Source organism: Bombus bifarius, unplaced genomic scaffold (assembly GCF_011952205.1).
Source record: "Bombus bifarius isolate JDL3187 unplaced genomic scaffold, Bbif_JDL3187 scf7180000008045, whole genome shotgun sequence".
NCBI classification, from domain to species: domain Eukaryota; kingdom Metazoa; phylum Arthropoda; class Insecta; order Hymenoptera; family Apidae; genus Bombus; species Bombus bifarius.
The window spans coordinates 95108-115552 of record NW_022884411.1 but is presented as its reverse complement, the minus strand read 5'-3'; the positions used below and the strand labels follow the sequence as shown (position 1 = coordinate 115552).

Sequence of the window (20445 nt, the reverse complement as noted above, 5' to 3'; positions counted from 1 at the left end):
TAGACGCTCACTATTTTCAGTTTGCGCAAAGCTGGAATTTTATTGCATCGGAAAACTATGAATCGCGTTGTCCAGGGCTTCTGCTTGTAAACCGCGGCCGTGAACCTTTCTATAGCAACATATACCAATCAGTGTCACTTTATCGTTCGAAAGAAACTCGACCAAATTGACAATGCCACCGAGCAATCGGTGTGCAAATACTCGTCGTCGCGATTTACGCGCGTGTTATCTTCCGAGGAAGATTATAACGAACGCTTCGTCTAAGTTTTAAATGAAAGAAGAAGAAACCGAAAATATCGATGAAAATTCCTTCTTTTGTCACTTTTAATTTGTATCATTTTTCTATCGTTGTAAATCGATTGAAACATTCGTCCAGAACGTAGCTGTTGCTCGTCGTTTAAAATTCTGTATCGGTAATTAAACATCGATTGCGAGTAGTTTCTCATTTGGAAAATCTGTATCGATTATAAGTAGCCCTTGATTTGAGTAATCGGTTATTTCGTAAGTTATTTCTATTGCAAACTTCATTGGTAGTCGACTGTAGCTAGAAAGAATCATTTTTACCGAGTAATGTAATCATATCGTATCGTATCGCTTTAACACGAGTTGTATCAATCGATAAAAATGGTAACTTTGGAATAGATGTAGATACGTTTATCTTCCGCAGAAGAATTACGACGCTTGTGTTGTACTCGTAGTCTGTCGATTCTCTGATCGATCACAATATGCGATAAAAGATACCAAACGATGCGAGAAAGCTTATATCCAAGCACAGCGGATTCGCGTCGCACGTTCTTGCCGAACCTGCTTGAATTCAACGTCAGGTTGGTAATGCAGGTATCGACGAACGATACGAAAGCTTTCTTGAATCAGAGCTCACGAGCTCTCAGGTTGCATGTGCCAGTTCAGGAGCTTCTCGCCAGGCGGCGTCTCAATCAATTTCCACGTTCGTTGTCTACGACGCTATCGTTGCAAGATCGTCAGGACCCTTAGAAAATTCGTTAATCATTGCGCGCTATCTGACCTTTTTCTTCGTGCTTTGTCTGATTTTAATTAAAGGGCGGCTCAACCTTCCATTAAAGGCTTCCGCGAGGAAGATCGGATCGAGGTCTATGAGAGTCCTGATAATTCAAGGAAGAAAACACTTATTTCTTTTTCAACGGATTCTATTCGCCTCACTGGAGAGACAGAAAGGAAAGAAAAGGGAGGCAGATTTTTATCCGAACAGGCTACACGTCTTGTGGAACGTCGTTAATCATTGGACTTTGTAAGGCAAGCTTGACGCGCATCGAGATCACTCGATTAGGTCAAACGATATCACGGTCAGCTGCGTTGGGAATTACGACATGCGTTAGTGTAGAGTGTAGGTCGTGGCGAGGATGCAACTGCCAGCGGGCTCGAAAATTGCCGCTAGTTCATCGGTCAGGATGATAGAAACGATTTGGTAGCTGTCGATTAGTCAGATATCGATCACTGCCGTGAACTAGATGAGAGGGCTGTTAGCGTTAAACCGCGCTATCGAACCAACCCGGCGTGTGCAGGGCTCTGATTACCGTGGATCCTGAATTAGGTCTGGGTCAGTGCAGATAAAAGATTTTCACGTGTCCTAGATTCCCTCGTGGCCGACGCTAGTTCGAACCTGTTATCATCGATATCGAAGATTTCGACGCACCGATCTATACATTATGCGCCATCTCCAAGATGAACGTGCATATTTTTTCCGCGGGTGTGTGTCGATCTCTTCAGTCGACTCGTTTCGGCCACCATATCGATCTCGATCGTTCGATTTATTCAGCGAGAAAGAGAAAAACAGAAACGAAACAAAGGAAGATAATTGGGATGGTTTGACAGTTGATCGCGTTGTCAGGTAATTTTTCAAAGAACGCCATTTTAACGAATAACGTTTATTCGAGGAGAAATTGCTACGCCCGTACGTATCGAACCGTCGCATCCTTCAGCGCTCGCGCAAAGTACCCTCGTTTAAGGTTCAATCGAGAAAGTAATATCGAATAGTTGCGACGCGTGCATAACGATCGCGTGGTCACGTCCTTTCGCAAGGAGTTACCGCCGCTCATACGAATAATATTCAGCCTGATATCTATTCAGTCGATCACAGGTCGTTATTTGGCAGATTGAGAGTTAAATCAAACGTTTAGAAAACTTTCTCCCATCTTTTCGATGGCGAAAAGAAATTATCGTTCCGAAATTCGAGGTCGTTCAACGTGTTGTTTGGCGCTTGGCAAACTTACGATTCTCGCGATAAAGTTGGCAAAGCAATTGCGTCTGAAGAGCATCGGGGCTTTGACCGAATCTATCGAGTGAAATAAACAACGAGAAACGTAACAGGCAAACGTTTGATTATTCGTTATCGATCGCCATATATCGTCATTCCTACATTATCGACTTCCCAACGACCAAGCTTATCGCGAAATAGTAAATCGTCGCCACGTATTACGAATTCTACGTATATTCAGTCGTACGCCAGATTTCAAGATTTATCTCTTTTCGTCTCTACATTACCAAACAAAGCTTGTCGCGGGCCTAGCAGACGGATTACGTGTTTTCGACGTTCTGTTCGTCGATTGTATCGCAGGGCGTCGCAAAAATTACATTTGCAGCTGCTCATTCGAATTGAAAATAGCATACGACACGAAGAAAGAAGTATGGTCTCTGAACGAGTAGCTTATCGAAACTTCCGATGCTTTTATCCAGTCGAACTTTCTCAACTGCCTCCTTCTCGCACGACTTTCGAGTCCTTTTCGGCGATCGATGTGAAAATGCGTAAGACAGCGAAGATTTACGAGAACTGCCGGGCGTCTCCTCCGGGCAGAATTCTGACTAAGTTCTCCGTATCGTCGCTAGTGGATTGCACGGAGCAACCATTTTGCACGAAGGCTACACTGCTACCGTTGCTTCTTACGATCCATTCATTGCGCGTTGGCCGTAGCGCCGCGCGACCTTCCAAATCCCTTCATCCCGTCGAAGGGAGGATTGGTCCGTTTCGCGCAGCGGGCTGACCCTGTGGCGTTGCGTCACGTCGTGTCGCGTCGCTTGATCGAGAGGCCGAAGCAAATAAGGCTATTGCGACGGAATAAATCGTGGCAAGACACTCGGAAATCCTGAAGGGCGGTTGGAAAGTGTTCGAGGATAATACTGGAGTCGTCGGTGTGGCTAGATATCGACTTTGGAACTCCACGCACGAGCAGCAGCGGAGGCGGTGTGGCGGGGACGAGGTGGATAGATGGTCGAGTGGGTGGCCGGTTGGGTGGGACGGTGAGCGCGCGGCCGTACATTCTACCTCGCCGTTCATACATTCACGCGCACCCACGGGTGCGCACGAACCCGTTTCGGCATATACAAACGCGGTGAAACCCGGTCTCAAACACAGCCACGAATCAGCGACTACGAGCGTAACGGGGATCGAGCGTGAGCGTGTGCCGCGAACGCCAACAGCCACACGTTGCACGCCCAACTAAACCCCACCCTTCTCCATTTCGTACTTCTCTTCGCTTGCTCTTTGGAAGCTGACCGTACGACCGAGCGAGACGCAACTATCGTCGTAACAAAGACGCTGTTCGAAAACTACGAACGCATGGTGAACAGAGAAAAATAGAGAGAGGGAGAGAGATGAAAATAGCGAGAATAGCGAGGAGGCATAGGGCGGCTGAAAGATAGAGCCAGAGAAACATAGGATAGAGGCAGGGGCGAGGAAAGCGAAACGTGAGGGAGAGATTTTGCAGCGGCGGTGGCGCCGCCGTGCAACGCCGCCGCGCCACGGCGGTTCCAAGCAGCAAGCCTGGCACCTCCACCGTCCTTTACCGCCCTGTCCCACCAGGTCCAACCTACTACGTCTCTCTGTCTGTCCGTACCCGTAAACGCACAAACACCTCACCGTTTTAACTCGACGGAGGCGCGGGACTGTCTCTCGTACGCGAACCTCTCGTAGCCGCTTAAACGCCTGCGGTCATCCTTCCTCGTAGTTCCGCCACTTTTCACGCGCTTCTTCACCGTTTTCTCTTTCTCATTGCAGCTGCTTCTTCCAGCTACTGCTTTCCGTCGTTCCACCATCTTTCCACCACCGTTTCCATTCCTCCATCCTCCGTGGTTGTTCCTTTCGTACTCCTCGGCTTATACCATCTTCCCGCTGTTCTCCCTCCCTTTCCCATCTCCCGCCCGCCCCTCAATCCCTACCCCTTCACCCCTACCCTGACGGTCGTTTCATCCTTTTCTGGTATCTACGAGGGTCTCGCGACACGCACGTCCGGCTCGACGATTCAGAAACCTACGAAACGCGGGGAAACGTGGTTGTTCGAGGTGAATTTGCCTACAGGTCGTCGCGTCGCGTCGTCGTCGTCGTTGTCGTTGTCGTCGAAGCAACCGTCTCTCTGTGTGCGCCAGTGTGTGGTGTCTCGCGGTGCTCGAATACTCTACGGCCCGCTGCTTCTACCGTCCCTCCTCTTCTTCCTCTTACGTTTCCCTGTTTGTCCTGTGTCACCTGTGTTCCGTGTCGCGCGTCCACGTTTCTACCCTCCTGCCCTCCCTTTGTTGTCAGCTCGGCTCGGTGCCGACAAACCTTCGTCAGTGTTCTCGCGACGCCTACACTTACCTCGACGATATTGGTGGCCGCGACACTTTATCGCTACCGTTCGACCCGATTTCCACGATTTTCCAGATTGGCCAGGATCACGCGCCAAAGTGGACCCGTCTAGCGTTCGCGCGGACAAATTAAGAGAACGCGTGACGCCACGCTGTGACCTACACTCCACTCGGACGCCAACGTACCTTGGCGTTTTTCGTCTGAGCGTCAGCGTGCTTCGTTCGACTCGTGGAAAACTAACGGGGGAGGGGTGGGGGCGAAGGGCAAGGGGGAAGCAGGCGAGAAAATTTCGCGGGTGTTGAAACAGCGAAAAACACGGTTTAACGGAGCTAATCGAATCGACAGACCGCGTGGCAGTGGTTTTCTCGGTGGAGAATGTGACCAGCGCTTGCCAAATGTTTTTGTGTCCGTTCCTTTTTGCCCTTGCCCCTTCTCTCTGTTCGCCCCTTCCACTTTTTCCATCGGATCGCGTTCGCCTTCTTTCCGTATTTCCCTCCGCTTTAAATTTCGATCGAGAAGGCGGTGGTTTCGCGGTGTTCGTTAACCCGACCGAGCGGATAGTGGACGAAATCGAGGACGAGGACGAAGCGAACACGGTTACACGAGGCGAACTCGTGTCCAGGACGCGATTAAATTAAATGATTGCGTGACGGTGCGCTTTATCGGTGTTTTGCAGCTCCCTTGCCTTCGCCCATGCCATCCTTCCGCCGTACGGTTCACCCCTCGCCGACTACCCGCTGTCAGTCGCCAACGTCTTCGAATGCTTTCGCCGTCCTTGAGAATGCCTTGCACGACCGCGTTCGAATTTCCTGGAACGTCCTTGGTCGAGGTGGACTCGTCTAGCGCGACGAAACGAACGGACTGGCCGACGATGCCGCCGCGGTTCGATATCCACTGAAACCGTTTTTCTCCCACTTTGTCGCTGCTCGTTGGTCAGGTTACGCTGCCAAACAATTGTTCCCGTGGTGCTGGGACGCTGGTTGAAACGTGGTGCAGCGGTGGTGCGTGCGTGTGTTGCTGGAGAAAGTTCGAAGCGCGCGCGACACGCCGCGTCGAAACGATCCGTTCGCTGGCGCGGAGAACGCGGTGCGAAGCTGATGGTCGGTCGCCGATCAGCTGACGCGGGGAACAGTGATTGCGCCGCTCGGCTCGATACACACAGAGACACGGCGCGGCGGCCACAGTCTCGCCGAGTTTTCGCGTTCCGCTCGCACTTTCGTTGAAACAGGACCGCCGTGTTTCGCGACTGCGTGGCGACCACCGACGCGTGTGCCAGTGAACACGACCGACGACAGTCACGGTCATTCTTTCTCGCAACCTGCTTCTTCACTCCTCGCGTCCTTTGCCATCCTTCGTCTCGAAACTCCATCGTGTATCGAGCAAACGAGCCACGAGTTCTCTGAAACCGATAGACCGACCGTTTCCACCGTACGAACGACTCTGTGGATCTTGTGGACTCGCCTGTCGCGGCATAATGAACGTTGTGCCTGGTCGCCGACGATGAACAGGCCAAAGGATCGCGCGTTATCGAACATCGTCGTCGGGCCATTCGTGACCGTTGTGCGGCAGTGTACGGTGTGACAGTGGTTGAAGAATATTCGTAAGTGGCACACACATAACACACACACCACCGGCTGTCCTAGGACGTGCGTGGGACACACGGGGGTTCGTGGTAATAAACGCAACATGCGGGAAGGTACAATAGTGCGGGCTGCCACGGCGATCTGCTGGGCCATCGCCAGTTAGCCACTGTACTTTTCTCTTCTCTATCTATCTACTTTACGCTGTTACGCGTTTACACACACACACACACACACACATTTACACACGTACAGGCACACATCCACGCGCGTGCACTGCGTGACACGAAGCATATAGTTACACACAGAAGGATCGTTCCGAGTCAATTTAAAAGCCTTTCGTCGTTGGTCGTCGCGCGAGTGCAACGAGAAATCGCTCAGGCTACCTTTACGTAAGATCTCGAGATCCTACTTGTGCTCTATCGTCTTTTCCTTTATCCTTGCAAACTCTCTTTCCACGTCACTGTTCAAGCATCTTTTACCTGGACGATTTCCTTCCGATTCTTGGCTTACCAGCTGCATTAATCGAACCACGGCACTTTTATTATTCGAAAACTCTGTTTTATCGCGTTGCCTCTGTTACTGGAGTTTATTTCGTCCAGAGACAGGAACTAATTTAACAGCGCGTGGAAAATGATCGCATCTACCTGTACAGTTAACGGAATTTCTGTTTGTCCGGCGATAAATAAACAGCACGGTAAACAACACGGAGAATCTGGAACATGAAACCATGTCGTTCGAAAACGTTTCGATCGAGGATTAATACGTAAACCTTCCGGATCGTTGAAAGCTTTAAGGAAACAGTTAGACGAAGTGGGAAGACCGTAGCACGCGTATCGACGCCAACGAGCCGTGAAAAAAACGTTGTTTCAAGATAACGGCGGATTCGGGTTTCGCGTTCCCGTGCCGTTAGCTCGAATTACCGTTTCGCTGTAAACGGTCTTTTATCGAAAGGTTACCGCGAATCTGGTTCTCGGTCTTCGTTTCTCAAACGAGCTTCGTTCTACGAAAAATGGCGAAAGTTTCGCGCCGTATTTATTTCGGTGCACGGTCGATCTCGTCGACGAAAGAACTTTGTTGGCAACATTTCTGAACGATTTCCTCGTTGACTCGCGAGGACGGCCAACGAGCCTCTGGTTTCAAGGTTGATCCGTCACGGAACAACCGACACGACCATCCCTTCACACGTAATTATTACTCTACGTAGAGAGTTTCTCGTTTACTTTCACTTCTTTCCATTTCCATTGCTCTCGATATCTTTCTCTCGCCACTATCTTAGACCGTATATACCTATATACATATACATATATATATATATATTTATGTATTATATATTTGTATACATATTGGGCTGGCAACTAAGTGATTGCGGATTTTGTTATTACCACCTAATGGCAAAATCCGCAATCACTTAGTTGCCAGCCTAATATAATATATAATATATAATATATATAAGAGTATGTGTATCATATACGTATATATATATATATATGTATATATTTTAGCGAGTATTTCTCAACTTTTTTCTCCATACTTGTCTATCTTTCTTTCCTTTTCTATCCCTGCTTAAAATATACGATGGCTTGGAAGTTGGCGAAAGTTGGAGAATCTCGGCGGCGTTCTCCCGCGAGAAATGACTAAATAGATCAAGGGACGGTAACCGCGGTGCTTTCAAACTTTCCGTAAACGTTGTCTCCTCGGTTTCACAAGATCTCGCCGACAACCGTGAATTTTTGATGGCCGCGAGCGCCACGCTGTCCCATCGATGGACAGGGAGATGCATCGCGCGCAACACGATAAGAGATCGGATACTTTAAGCAGGACATCGACTTTCTTTTCTTTTTCCGTCCGTCTGTTTGTCTCTAGTTACCACTCTATAGCTATATTCTGTCACCGCATGCGAAACTAGAGGACTCACCGCTGCGGACTGCCCCCTCTGCGAAAAAGCGACAAAGAGGCCGCCTCCATGCAACATGCAGATGATCCTGGTTGCTGGCGGGTGAGTCCACCATAGTCTCCCAACGAACGCACTGTCACGCACAACATCCTACGTGTAGCCCTTTACCTTGCCTCTGCCTTTCCCTCCTATCTGTTTTATCGCCAGCGCTGTAATACCCTCACTGTCGCCAATTTAATCGGAGCTCTCCGATCCGCCAGGCTTCTCTGTGTTTGTGTCGTACATCTGTCTGTCCGTCCATTCGTACGTCTGCCCGTTCGTTTGTCTACACGTTTGTATGTTTGTTTGGTGTTTCTGCTGTTTTGGCCGTTGATCCAACTACCACGAAGCTTCGCGTTATAAACGTCATCGACCACGTCTCGAAAGGCTGCAGGTAGAAGCGGCCAGATATCTGAAACATGCGTGAACCAAGTTGCTATGGTCAGTGGATCGCGTTCCTTACGACAAGAATCTCGTGCAACGCGTTACCCGCGAATCGAATGACCGATGATTCTGCATTCCTCTGCGGTCGTTCCTGTTAATTAAAATTCATCCATCCAACCTACAGCAATCTCTGGCAAGAGGCAGAAATTGCTCGATCGAGACGCGCGTGCAACGAACGACCCGCGACAGTCAGAGACAAAGGGAATGGCGAAGCTTGCGAAAGCGAAAATTCTTTCTGCTTGAACCCGATGACTGTCGACGAAGCGGCGTATCGTCGGAATTACGCAACTGCCGGAGGATACGTGTCCTGTAGGACAACGAAGGGAACGAAAGATTTAAAAAAATTGAAGGGTAATTGGCGCGCCGTTTGCGAAATTCCCTGCGCCGTTAAATGTTGCATAACGTCTGAGGAAATTGTTTGCCGCGTGTCCGCTGACACTCCCCTAACTTTCTACATTTGAATTTCAAATGCATTCGCTCTCGACCTAATAACGCCAAGACGAAGAACGTTCACGATGCTCGTATGATTTGTTAAGCGATCGAATCTTTTCCATGTTTAGTCATTTGTACGTCACGTCGCCTTATTTCTTTTCACGCAGAAGCATATTGCCTGCGTCGATTTATCGGTAAGCCATATATCGTCGTTTACGTCGCACGTCGTCACGTTCGTAACTGTCAAATCCAAGCGATCTTTGCACCGTTATCTTTCAGCAATTTCTTCTCGCATTTAGTTGTACTTTTATCGTTTGGTTTAATCGTTTCGTTAGGTAAATCGTGTGTGAAGATCGATAAGGTTCGAGCGATATTCTATATATATTTCACTGGGAATTGCGAATTCAGATCGGTGAATAACAGTACACGTGACAGAGCAATATCTACTGAATATCGGATTATCGTTGTTGCTGTAACTTTTGCCTTTTTTTTTAACAAACTCGTGCAACTTTCGCACGACCTTGAAAGTTGTCTTGTTGCCACGTCGTCTCCTTTAGGTGGAGACGAAACGATCCACGCGAGTTTCGCGTTATTCTGGCGAGAAAGGCATCGCTAATTCGTTTGCGAATCAGCGCCGCGTGCAAACAGAACTTTGTACGTTTGGTTGAGGTCCAAATTCATATAGTTATCAGCAATCGTACATATTCCACAGTAAGATTAACTAGCTCAAGTTCTTAAGTCGCTGCAGATCGTAAATAGGCCAGAATTTGATATACGAGAAACGTTTATGTTGCATTCGTTATCGATTGCAAGGGATCGCGGAATAAATTTAGAAACGCGTCTTCTTCCCTTTTTCTTCGAGTTAAATTCGGGTTACACGTGCCGCCGTTCATCGCCCATTCCATCGTTTCCTTTTAATCGCAGTTCGCTGCCAAAACGAGCACGAATCCAGTTTATCGGTGTAAACTGTCGTTGTTTAATCGCGTCTTCTTTCTTACACTCGTCTTCGATCGCTGTCTCGTTTTCCTCGCGAGCCTTTGTTTTGCCGCCTTCGAAACGCCTGTTCTTGGCATGCGATCAGAGCCCGCTGAAATATCACCTCGCACAGCAAGGGGTAACGCGTACAGGAATTTGTCTCGTACAGCCGCACGTGTCGCCGGCAAATACGACAGGACCTGGCTTACCAAGCTATCAATCGTTCCAGTTACACCAACGCTGTTTCATAATTCTTGACGGTTCGACCAGGTGATTGGAAACTTTTTGCATATCAACGTTTGGCGGAAATTAATCGCTCGAACGTACGTACATCTCGATCGCAGTTCGTACAAAAAATGCGTGGATCTTCGATCGATGAAAATGGAAATAAGCGATTGGCGTTAAAATTGCATGAGTTAAGGAAATATTTTTTCCATTCCAATTTCAACTTTCGACGTGACAGATGAAGCTAGGTGATCGGTGTAAATTAAGAAGAAGCAATTGTATAGAGGAAACGCGGAAGGTAACAACGCGTTAATTATCGCTATCCGACGTAAATTGTATACAGTGCCTGGCGTAATTTCAATGGTCGGCACGACGATTCTTTTTCCCTTTGTAAGCGAAGGCTGATGCGCGCTGCGAGCTGCAGCCAGCTAACGCGGTGAACGGTCGTTTGATTCTTTTGTTGCTCAACCAGCCATCGAGGAAACTGTACATTTTTCCGGAGTCGTCGCGTCGCGCTCGCGCACCGTTTACCGTCTGGTTGCTCGAAATTTGTCCATTGTTTTGCAACGGTGCTGTTCGTTCACCGTAGCAGCTTTCGCTCTTCAAAGGGATCGAATATCGGCATTGGAGAAACGATTTTCCTCAGATTACGTTCTTCGCAGGCGTTCAAGGTTATCGACAGCGTTTTGTGAATCGAGCCTCGTAACTGAAATTAAGACGAGTACATCGACCTACGATAACGCGATTCCCGTGTTCTGCACGAATACACAGATTCTATTTTCGTACTTCTAATTCCGAACATCGATTGCGTGCTTGCAATTAGCCGACGGGTAAACGCTTTTAGCGAAACACTATTTTTTCGCAGACAATCCGAGCATAGTCGCTCGCTTACGATAGTCTCGGTCGTTCGTCCGAAACTAATTTTCTTCACGAGCGTAGTCCAGTTACAAAGACATTTCGCTTATCGCGATGTATATTTCGAATGTTTCTTTGCCACGGTGCAAAGATAACGAAGATACATCGAACGATAACCTGATCCTCCTGGTCCGTTTTGAGGAATTTCGCTCGGCGATGCGATGCTTGAACGGCCGCGACTCGTCAAGAATTAAGTTCAACCAAGTCGCTACGAACGAAGTATCGGCCGTTTGTCGCGCGATTAACGAACTTACGTAACCATTTTCGATCGCGAGCCTGGTTCGTCGTAGAACTTCGTCCACTCGTTGACCAACCGAGTCGTCTCGTTTGTAGGAGACCGAAAGATTGGAGCAGTGCGACGAATCGGCGAATTTGCGTGTGATAGCTGCGCGCTTGTATAATCGCCAACTGTTTCAGCCGGATCTAAAGGGTGGAAAATAGGTTGAAAGGCGTATAATCCGCGGCGGTAATTGAGAGACGGAACGCGCGTTAACGTGGCAGGATCGCGTGACAAACATGTCTAAGGGGAATTCATAGAATTATTCTTGTATGGTGAACGGGTTGCTACACTCATCCGATATGGCTCGAACGTGAGAGTGCAATTAGGGGTGTGATAGTGTGTATCGTGAGAGGGGAAACGGGGCAGGCAGCTCGTTCGTCAGCCTACCTCGCCCCTTTTTTTTTCTCTCCCTGGCTTATATCCGTGGAGAGAGGAACGTCGTGGAATTCTGTTCCTCCGGCAAATGATATTTATACCCGTGAAACGTATCGTGCTCGTATTAAATAGGATCGCGTTCTTGTGCGTGTTTCCAGTACACCGATGATACCGGACGAAACTCTTCATAATAATAAATTCCGATAATAAATCGGTACGGTGTATCGTGGTGAATTATATTTCGTGTCTGTCGAGCAAATAATTCGATCTAGCGATAGAGGTTGGCGAAGGTTGAATATAGCAATTGTGCTGTTCTGGGATGGAATCTGAAAATGCTTTCAACCTGGTTATCTAGGGAGCGTTACGTAATACACCAAATTATACATGCTACTATTAGATCATTTTTTGAAAAGAAGGTTATTAATAACCACGTGGATCTCGCTGCCAATCGCTCAGATGTATGCTATATTTTTTTGTTTCAAACAGCTACGTCGTGAATAAATTACGGGTCGAATTAAACGTTAGCTCTGAGCTTCCAGCGATGGTCCGACGAATGGTTAAACGATCTGAGCGAATCGAGCGGTAATCCGACGCGTTGCGTCGCGTCAGCGGTATTGACTGAATATTCGAATGTTTCAGTCTCGGTAAAATTCCTTCCTTAGCCCCATAGTTATTGCCATGGTTTACTTTGCTCCTCGACTTCCTGCGAGATCGTATGATTTTACAGTCGCTCGTTCGACACGGTATTCCGGTACTTCGCGAGCGTGATATCGCGATGAGAAACCTCGGCTCGTACGAGAAAAGGTTTGTTCGTACTCCTTTTCGGTTTTCGGCCACTGGGAAAAATCACACAGTGCATCGATCGCAGCGTATGCGACTGCGTCCGTCTTGAGAGCGAAAATTTCCTTCGTGCGCCGGCATCGATGACAACGAAAACGGATGCCATTTATTCGGCAGCCTGGAAGCGAGGACGTGGCGTTCGAACAGACAGGGAATTCGTTTTTCTACCCTCGTTATTTCTAAGTCGACGGGCAGGATGTTTGGTCGAGATGCGATTTATTTTACCAGGGGCCGGTAAAGCGCCGGGAAAATTGTTTACCGGGAAGCTGCGCGATCGAAGGGGAAAAATGGATTGACAGAGCGGAGTGTTATGCAAGCTTATTACCTTGCACCGATTTAAATATCGCCTTCGCGTGTTTCTAAGGGGACTCTAATCGCTCGTAATCGCATCACACGATTCAAGGCGTGCTTAACACGCTGAATGCCATGGGGGTCACCGGTGACCGACACCCAACTTGGCCGTGGCTGTGTGGGGGTCACCGGAGACGGTACTAAAATTGGCCGCGACGCCGTGGGGGTCACCGGTGACCGGCGCTCAATGTGGCCGTGGCTGGTTGGGGGTCACCGGTGACCGGCGCTCAATGTGGCCGTGGCTGTATGGGGGTCACCGGTGACCGGCACTAAACTTGGCCGTGGCTAGTTGGGGGTCACCGGTGACCGGCGCTCAATTTGACCGTGGCTGTATGGGGGTCACCGGTGACCGGCACTAAACTTGGCCGTGGCTGTATGGGGGTCACTGGTGATCGGCGCTCAACTTGGCCATGACGCCGTGGGGGTCACCGGTGACCGGCGCACCAAGATTAATAGAAACACATAATTTGAACAAATGTCAATAGTTATAAATTTGTTATTATTACCATCGTTACTACAATGGTGTGATGAAATTAATGAAGTATAAAACATACAAAAATAGTTTTTTGATACATGAAGTGTAGATCTATTACGTGCTCCTCCGGCCAATGGCTGTGAAACATGGGAAAAACCAGATTTTTGCGTGTTTTACCATAATGAACAATAACCGTAAGGAATGTTTCGACTTGATACATGTTTGATGGCAATTAAGGACCTTGACAGTAAAGTAAAACACGCTAAATCTTGTGGCGATTCTATAGGATTATTGCCGATCCGAACATGTATGATCGAGGGATGGATTATGGTTTATGGTAGGTCCCGCGACGTAACAACATAGAATAATTATTTAGCAATACGAACAAACAATGTGAGGTAATTTATAATTGGAAAAAATAAGTGAATCGAGCGAATACAGCGCGATGGGGGTCACCGGTGACCTCAGTGAGATAAATTCATCAATGATGGTTATACACCGTAGCATATTTCTTGTAGGCACTATTTCAACATTGTATGTATCGCATAATAAAAAATTCATCGTGACGCCACTGTCAAACTTTGTGAAACTGGCATGGCATTGAACGTGTTAATGGTCGATGAGAATACGCGTTCGAACGAGTGGTCGAATTGACTGGAAATATTTGACTCGAACGTGGAATACGGATCAGCCAGGCAAACCAACGGGATACTACGAACGATGACGGCGATTCTACTTGATTATTCGGAAGTGTGCCGGGTTGCTATGTTAGGATCGTTTGGCATTTCCAAAGGACAAATCACGGCCGAACACGAACGAACGCGTTCCTTCGGAAGTATGAAGAGCGCAAAGGGCGTTTTTCCCGAGAAGACGTCTCGACTATGCCGCATCGATCGCGGGCAGCTGCCTTCCGCTTGTTTTCGCGTTTCGCGTGCCTAGATAGGCTCTGATGCCGCAGCGGTGCAGCTGTACTTCCGCACAACTTCCGCCCAACTCTCGCACACGCTTCGATTTTTACTCGGAAATTTGTTTACGCGACGCGTTCGACCGACTCGACGCTTCCCTTCGAGTTTTCTTCGCGGCTGTCCACGTACTTGCCCCTCTGTTTCTTGCGCCAACGACGCGTACTACGTTGGGAAAAGTTGGAACGCGAACTCGTGGACGCGTGTTTACGCGCGTACACGCATGTTTTACGCACGCTGACCGCTTCTGTCTTGCGAAGTTGCATGACCAACAGACGCTGTATCGTGTGTGATAGGTTTGAATATGATACGCTTGCTCGCGAGCGCCACTCTGTCGACATAGGGTTGGTCAAGTGTGCTATATATTTTTGTAGAGTTTCTCGTGCAACAGTTTACCGTTTCACCAGCGACACTTTATTTAGATAGCGAGCGGACGGATATACGCGCGTAAGCATCGGCTGTCAGGTGAGAAGTTTATTGATTCTATTTATTCGTTCTTGTTGCACAAATCGAAGCATGCCATTTTAGAGAAGATCGGTGTTTACCTGAAACGTGGATGGGCTGGCGTCTAAAATCGGTGGGGTTAAAGGCGCTTTGCGCGCCGTACTTAGGTCGTTCGATGCTTAAAATATCAAATGCTGCCTTTCAGACGAACGAAAACTTCGCACGGCCACAGAGTGCATCGTTTCTGCGCGTAAGTGTACTTTTAGAGCAGCTCACGATCTCCGCTATGAAACGTGATGCGAGCTCAAAGCATAATGGCAACCGAGAGCAGTTACCGTCTCGCTGTGATTTTTAACGTTTCCACGTCGAAACACCTTCTTCTAATTCGTATCGAAGCCTTTGCAAATGGAGACGTCTGAAACCGTCGACCTAATTACGACGTAATTAAATCCACGCTCGCCAGAAACCAGGCGATCGCTCAGTTCGTTCTCCAAATGATAGTCGAAGCTGCACCGTTGAAAATGCTCGATCCTCGAACTGCTTGCCCGAGAGTCTCGAAACTCGCCGAGTGGGTGGAATTGATCGTTTCCAACGATCGACCAAACCACCGCGACCAGCAGCTCCTGCTGCCTCATATTCCGCTAGCTCGGACATGGCAACCTTCTTTTTCTCTCTGTTTGTTTTGCACGCAACGGACGATGGCCGAACGATTTACCGTCCACAAGGTCCGTTCGTACCTGATCGTATCGAAACTTGTTCCGAAACAGTATAACTCCGATGAAAAGTTATTTCCCAGACACATCTATTTCTTCCTGTTGTCGTTCTGCGAATGAATTTATTATTACGCTAACGACGCATCGGAATAATTTCGTTCTTCTTACTTTTATTTACTGATGATTTAACATTGTTTCATCTCTGTCAGACGTGTACTTATACGGCGTGATCTGTTCAACTTAGAATCATAGTGCTGTAGAGGATGGTTGATTTTTTTAAGGAGATTTAAAGTTTATTGAGTCCAAGAATACAGTTTTAGGTACATATTTACAATAGACGGTGAATTTTTGTAACGATATGTTAGGCAAAGGTACCGATACGCGACGGTACGACGTAGCCATGCTGTATTATGTGTCGGCGCTTTACATTTTTCGTTGTATAATACAATTTTTGGGTTTAAGTCGCTGGGGAGCGGAGCTTTTGTACATATTTTTTTTTTATTTCTTTCTGTCCTGAAAATTTGGTCGCAAAACAGGACGCTTCGGTAGTTTGCTTTTTGGGTGCTGTGTAACTTTGGAGAGGGGTGGGGTGAGAGGGAGGGGGCGGGGGTGGGGGATGTCAAATAGGTTTATTTACAAATATTTACAGTATTTACATTTTACACCTGTGTTATGCGGCGTCAGAATTGAGTTCTGTCGGTTTAATGTTCTCTCTTATTTTATTATGGGTTCTGTATCCATTTTTTTGTGTTTTTTCTGTGTTTGTCTTTGGTGTCTTTGCGGGGGAGGACCATGTTGTATCTCCATCTGGTGTCTAGAGGATGGTTCATAGTGTGATTAGAATGACGAGATAATTCGAAGTTAAAATCCGTCGAGTATATTTTAAAATAATAAGTAAATAAATACAGACAATATTCGGTAAAGACAGTGTACAAATTGCTCATAAGATCGTTCGAGACTGACTGAGAAAACTGGTCACCTTACAATCGCGTTCGTCTATTTTTACTGGTAGGGAGAGAGGCGGGAAATTTAAATTCGTGTTTGTTTGACGATTGCACGCAGCGGCGACATTGTTTTGCCCGGAGTTTATTTATTATTACATTATGTGTATACTAACGATATTGATACTCCGAGGCAAAACAATAACAAGATATAAATTGTCTTCCAGCTCATGTGCAAACTGACAAAATTAATCCAAATGTTTGGTTATCCTTTTCTCTCACTTGAGAGATATTTCCATATACATATATATATTATATTCTTATAATTATGTTATAGTTATACGTTATAAAATATAGTTATATCTTAAGGGCACCACTGTGGCCTCTATTAGCACTGCTCGACACTTTGCGGTTATCAGCTTATCTTATGTTGAAGTAATCACTTCAAGAAAAACTCTACACCTTTTCTTTTGTGTATCCGTGACCTGAAGATTGCTGTTGCAGAGAAGATAGAATTTAGTGAAAGAAAAAATTGGAAATAATGGGAAGTTCATATTATTGTGCTGTTGAATATAAATTTTATTTTGGATTACAAGGTTTAGAAACAAAAGAGCTATAAATAGATTTCTATTGCCTTCAGATAGAACTACAAGGTTAACATTTTTGGTAATGTTCTTTTGCTATAAATATATGAACGTGCTCCCTAACATAACCTCTTCCTATTGTATTGTAACACTGTATGAGTGAGCATCTGAATCAGTATACTTTATTTCAATATATTTTTCTATTACAAATTCATCCACTCGTTTCTCTATCAGTCAACCTCAACACCTTATTCCATTTTTATCTTTATTATAATTTTTCATTTATACTGATCTCATTGTAATCTGTATTGTCATATTGATCAATATCAAAATTGCTGATACACCGTTCAAAGTGCTTAGTTTCATTTATGGTAGTTTCATGTAGGTACTCTAAGAGCACAGACACTTTAAGGATCACATATTACTATAACGCTATAGCGAGGAGTATCGTTCTATTGTTTGGTCACACTGTTATCGAAATATTTGAATTACACAAATAATATTTTTCAAATAAGTTGCTTGGGTATCCGCCATGCCCTACGATAACCATAACTACTCATCTACGATCTTACGATGATCCTGCTGTTTGCACGTGAAATACTAAACGATACGGTTAGAAATCGCGAAATTTCATCTTGTTTCAAATTATATTGTTTCTCGACGCAGCTTAAGCCGTTTTAAGTTTCCTCCCATAATAATCGCATCATAAGCTTTATGCTCATTTTATTCAATTTTAATGAATTTTCCCAAGTTCTACACTTTCTTTATTCACACGCCACCTGCGATGGCTGCATATTTACGTTGTACACCGGAGGCTTCTTTCTTTAACCCGTTAATAAATAAATAAATTACAACTATACATGGAACGGGCTGTATAAAAATGGCCAAACTGATTTCACGAGAGAAATAGAGGTAATCGATGCGGACATCGCTGAGACATAATTCCCAATACAAAGGTTGCACGTTACTCGAGTAGTTTCCAAAGATTAATTTGCTTTCGAATGTAACGTAGAGATCGATCGAACGTCTCTAAAGTACGCACACTGCATATAATTTTGAAATAACGAAAGCTAAATGTCAATAACGAAACGAACGACTGTTCGCTGTTGGAAAAGCTGCTGCCAGTGTAGGCAGTTGCAGTGATTCGCGTTTGGTTTCAGGGTAGCTGACTTGCTAGGCGACGTGGCATGTTCCCGAGCTTTCGCTGATGCTGCAACGAAGCAATTGACTCGGCGCGCTACGCGCGGAGAAACGTCAACTCGCAGCCGATAAATTCGCGTCCCAGGCGACGTGACGCGACGCGACGCGACGTCTCGGCGCGCGCTCGTTCGAACATACGCGAAGCCGCGGCCGCTTTAATACCCAACCGTTTCATTATTGCCGGTCGTAGAAAGTTATAATTATCCTTAAAACTTCCGAACAGCCGGAGCATTATTATATAATTGGAATTACTCGGGCTCGTGTGGAAACGAGTTGTACAACACGAAACTTTTAACAAGTGACCATTCAGAGTTACCCGATTGCTGGAGCGCGATATTCTTTTTCTTTCTTTTTTTTTTTTTCTCCTTTTACGAGGTCATCCCCGAACAAAAACGTTCGATTGTTCGATCTCGTCCTCCGTTACTTGCGATTCCAGCTTACGGCTGCAGTTTCATTTTTACCGCCCCGTTACCTTCTATTTCGCAGCGTTTTTCAAGCATTTTTGAAACGTACGACCGTTTCTTTCAATTTGACGATTCGCGTCCAATTGGTAATTAGTCGAACATTTTCACAATGATAGCGCAAATAATCGCCGCTTTTTGCGCGCGAAACAACCCGATGAACCTGTAATTTGTCGTACTGCTCGATTGCAACGCCATCTCTTTCACCGACTGCAGAAGGTCGGTAATTACCATTGTTTCCGTAAACAATCGCGTGGCAGTCGTTAGGGAAAGACGATGGATAACGAGAATTAGGTCGTAGACGTTGTTCGGTGGAGAAATGATGGCGCACGTTTGTCGCGTTTTTTCGAGAACGCGTGTGCCAGCGACACGCGAAAATTGAATTCTTTTCGCTGGAACGATGATTCCAGTAATCAATTTGCGCGCCGTTGAAAGTCCACGGAGACGATATATTATGCAACCGCGTTACGTAATCCCGAGTCTCCTCGCAACCAAAGTTGATCTCTTCTTACGTAAGCTCGGCCGTTTTCCACGTTTCCGGTTCGAAATTACACTTACTTCCGCGTTTCCAGTTCAATGATTCAACTTTCGTTCGTTCTTGTTTAATAACGTGCACGATCGATAATGTCACCGCGATTTTTCAACTTCTTTCAAACAGATCGTTTGCCTAAAAATGTCAATATAAAACGACGTCTGCGTTTACGTTCTCGGTGATTTGTTCGGTCTCGCGGTTCAAGTCGAAGAATCCGAACTTTGACATACTCCGGTGGAAATACGCCGGCTGATACGTCGTATGTTTCTTTCAGCGACAAAATCCTCGTTCATCTGTTCATTTATACATCGGATTACACTGGCTTTCCGCCGGTGTCATGTTTAGTACTCGAATCGATCCTTTCGTATCTTGATTCATCGCTGTGATTTTTATGCTTTAAAGCTCGTTTCTGTTCCGATGTAAAGATTCATGCTATCGCGTCGAGCGCGAAACAGCATGAGAAATGCTGGGCTATAGACAAAAGAAGTTTCAGTTTCACTTTGCAAGAAATTTACCAAATGTCCAGCTGGACAAATTGTAAAGTACAAATTAAATAATATTTAGCGGCATTCGACAGCAACGACGATAGCGCAGTGGTTAGCGTCTTTGGTTACAAACGTTCGGGACCCGAGTTCGAATCCCGATGTCTGTAGTTTGATTTTTCTTTCCACGACATCTTTGTGATTTGTTTGTTTTCGTAAATATCGTTTCCTAACACGCGTCAAGTTTCGTAGAAGCGGTGTATAACCGCTGCATCGAATTCCACGTGGATCGCTTCGATTATTCAGAAATTCCCGTTGGTAAAAACGAAGTTTTTCCCGAACCGCAGTTCTATTTTCATTTCATCGAAAACGTTCTTTCGTCTTTTGCACGCGAATGCTCGAGACCGTTCGACCGAGCACAATAAACGTTCGTTTCTACGAAAATTCCGCTCGTTTTGGGTTCCCTTCGCCGTGAAAAACAAAGTAAAACGTTTTTCTCTGGCAACGGCGATAGTCTTTCGGCGAAGAGCTCGGTCGACGTTTTCGTTCCTGCTCTACTACAAGCGCGTCATTGTTTTGAAAGCTGCGGGGCGAAAGTACTTTGCTTCTTCGGACTCGATTGTCCTCGCGGACCGCCACTCGCAGACAATGGTCCCTTCCGGTTGGTCTAACGACAGCTTAAGCGAGGTACGCGCTGCCTC

At 46.5% G+C, this 20445-nt stretch overlaps 1 long non-coding RNA gene across 2 annotated transcripts; it reads left to right on the top strand.

The window, feature by feature from the left end:
- The first annotated feature begins 3378 nt into the window (after positions 1 to 3378).
- Positions 3379 to 8387, top strand: LOC117207663. 2 transcript variants are annotated; one of them, XR_004487567.1, is made up of 3 exons: positions 3379 to 3927; positions 6010 to 6348; positions 8087 to 8387. It is a non-coding gene; the product is annotated as an uncharacterized LOC117207663 (long non-coding RNA). The 2 variants fall into 2 exon arrangements; XR_004487566.1 differs by having other exon boundaries at positions 3379 to 4314.
- The last annotated feature ends 12058 nt before the right edge of the window (positions 8388 to 20445 follow it).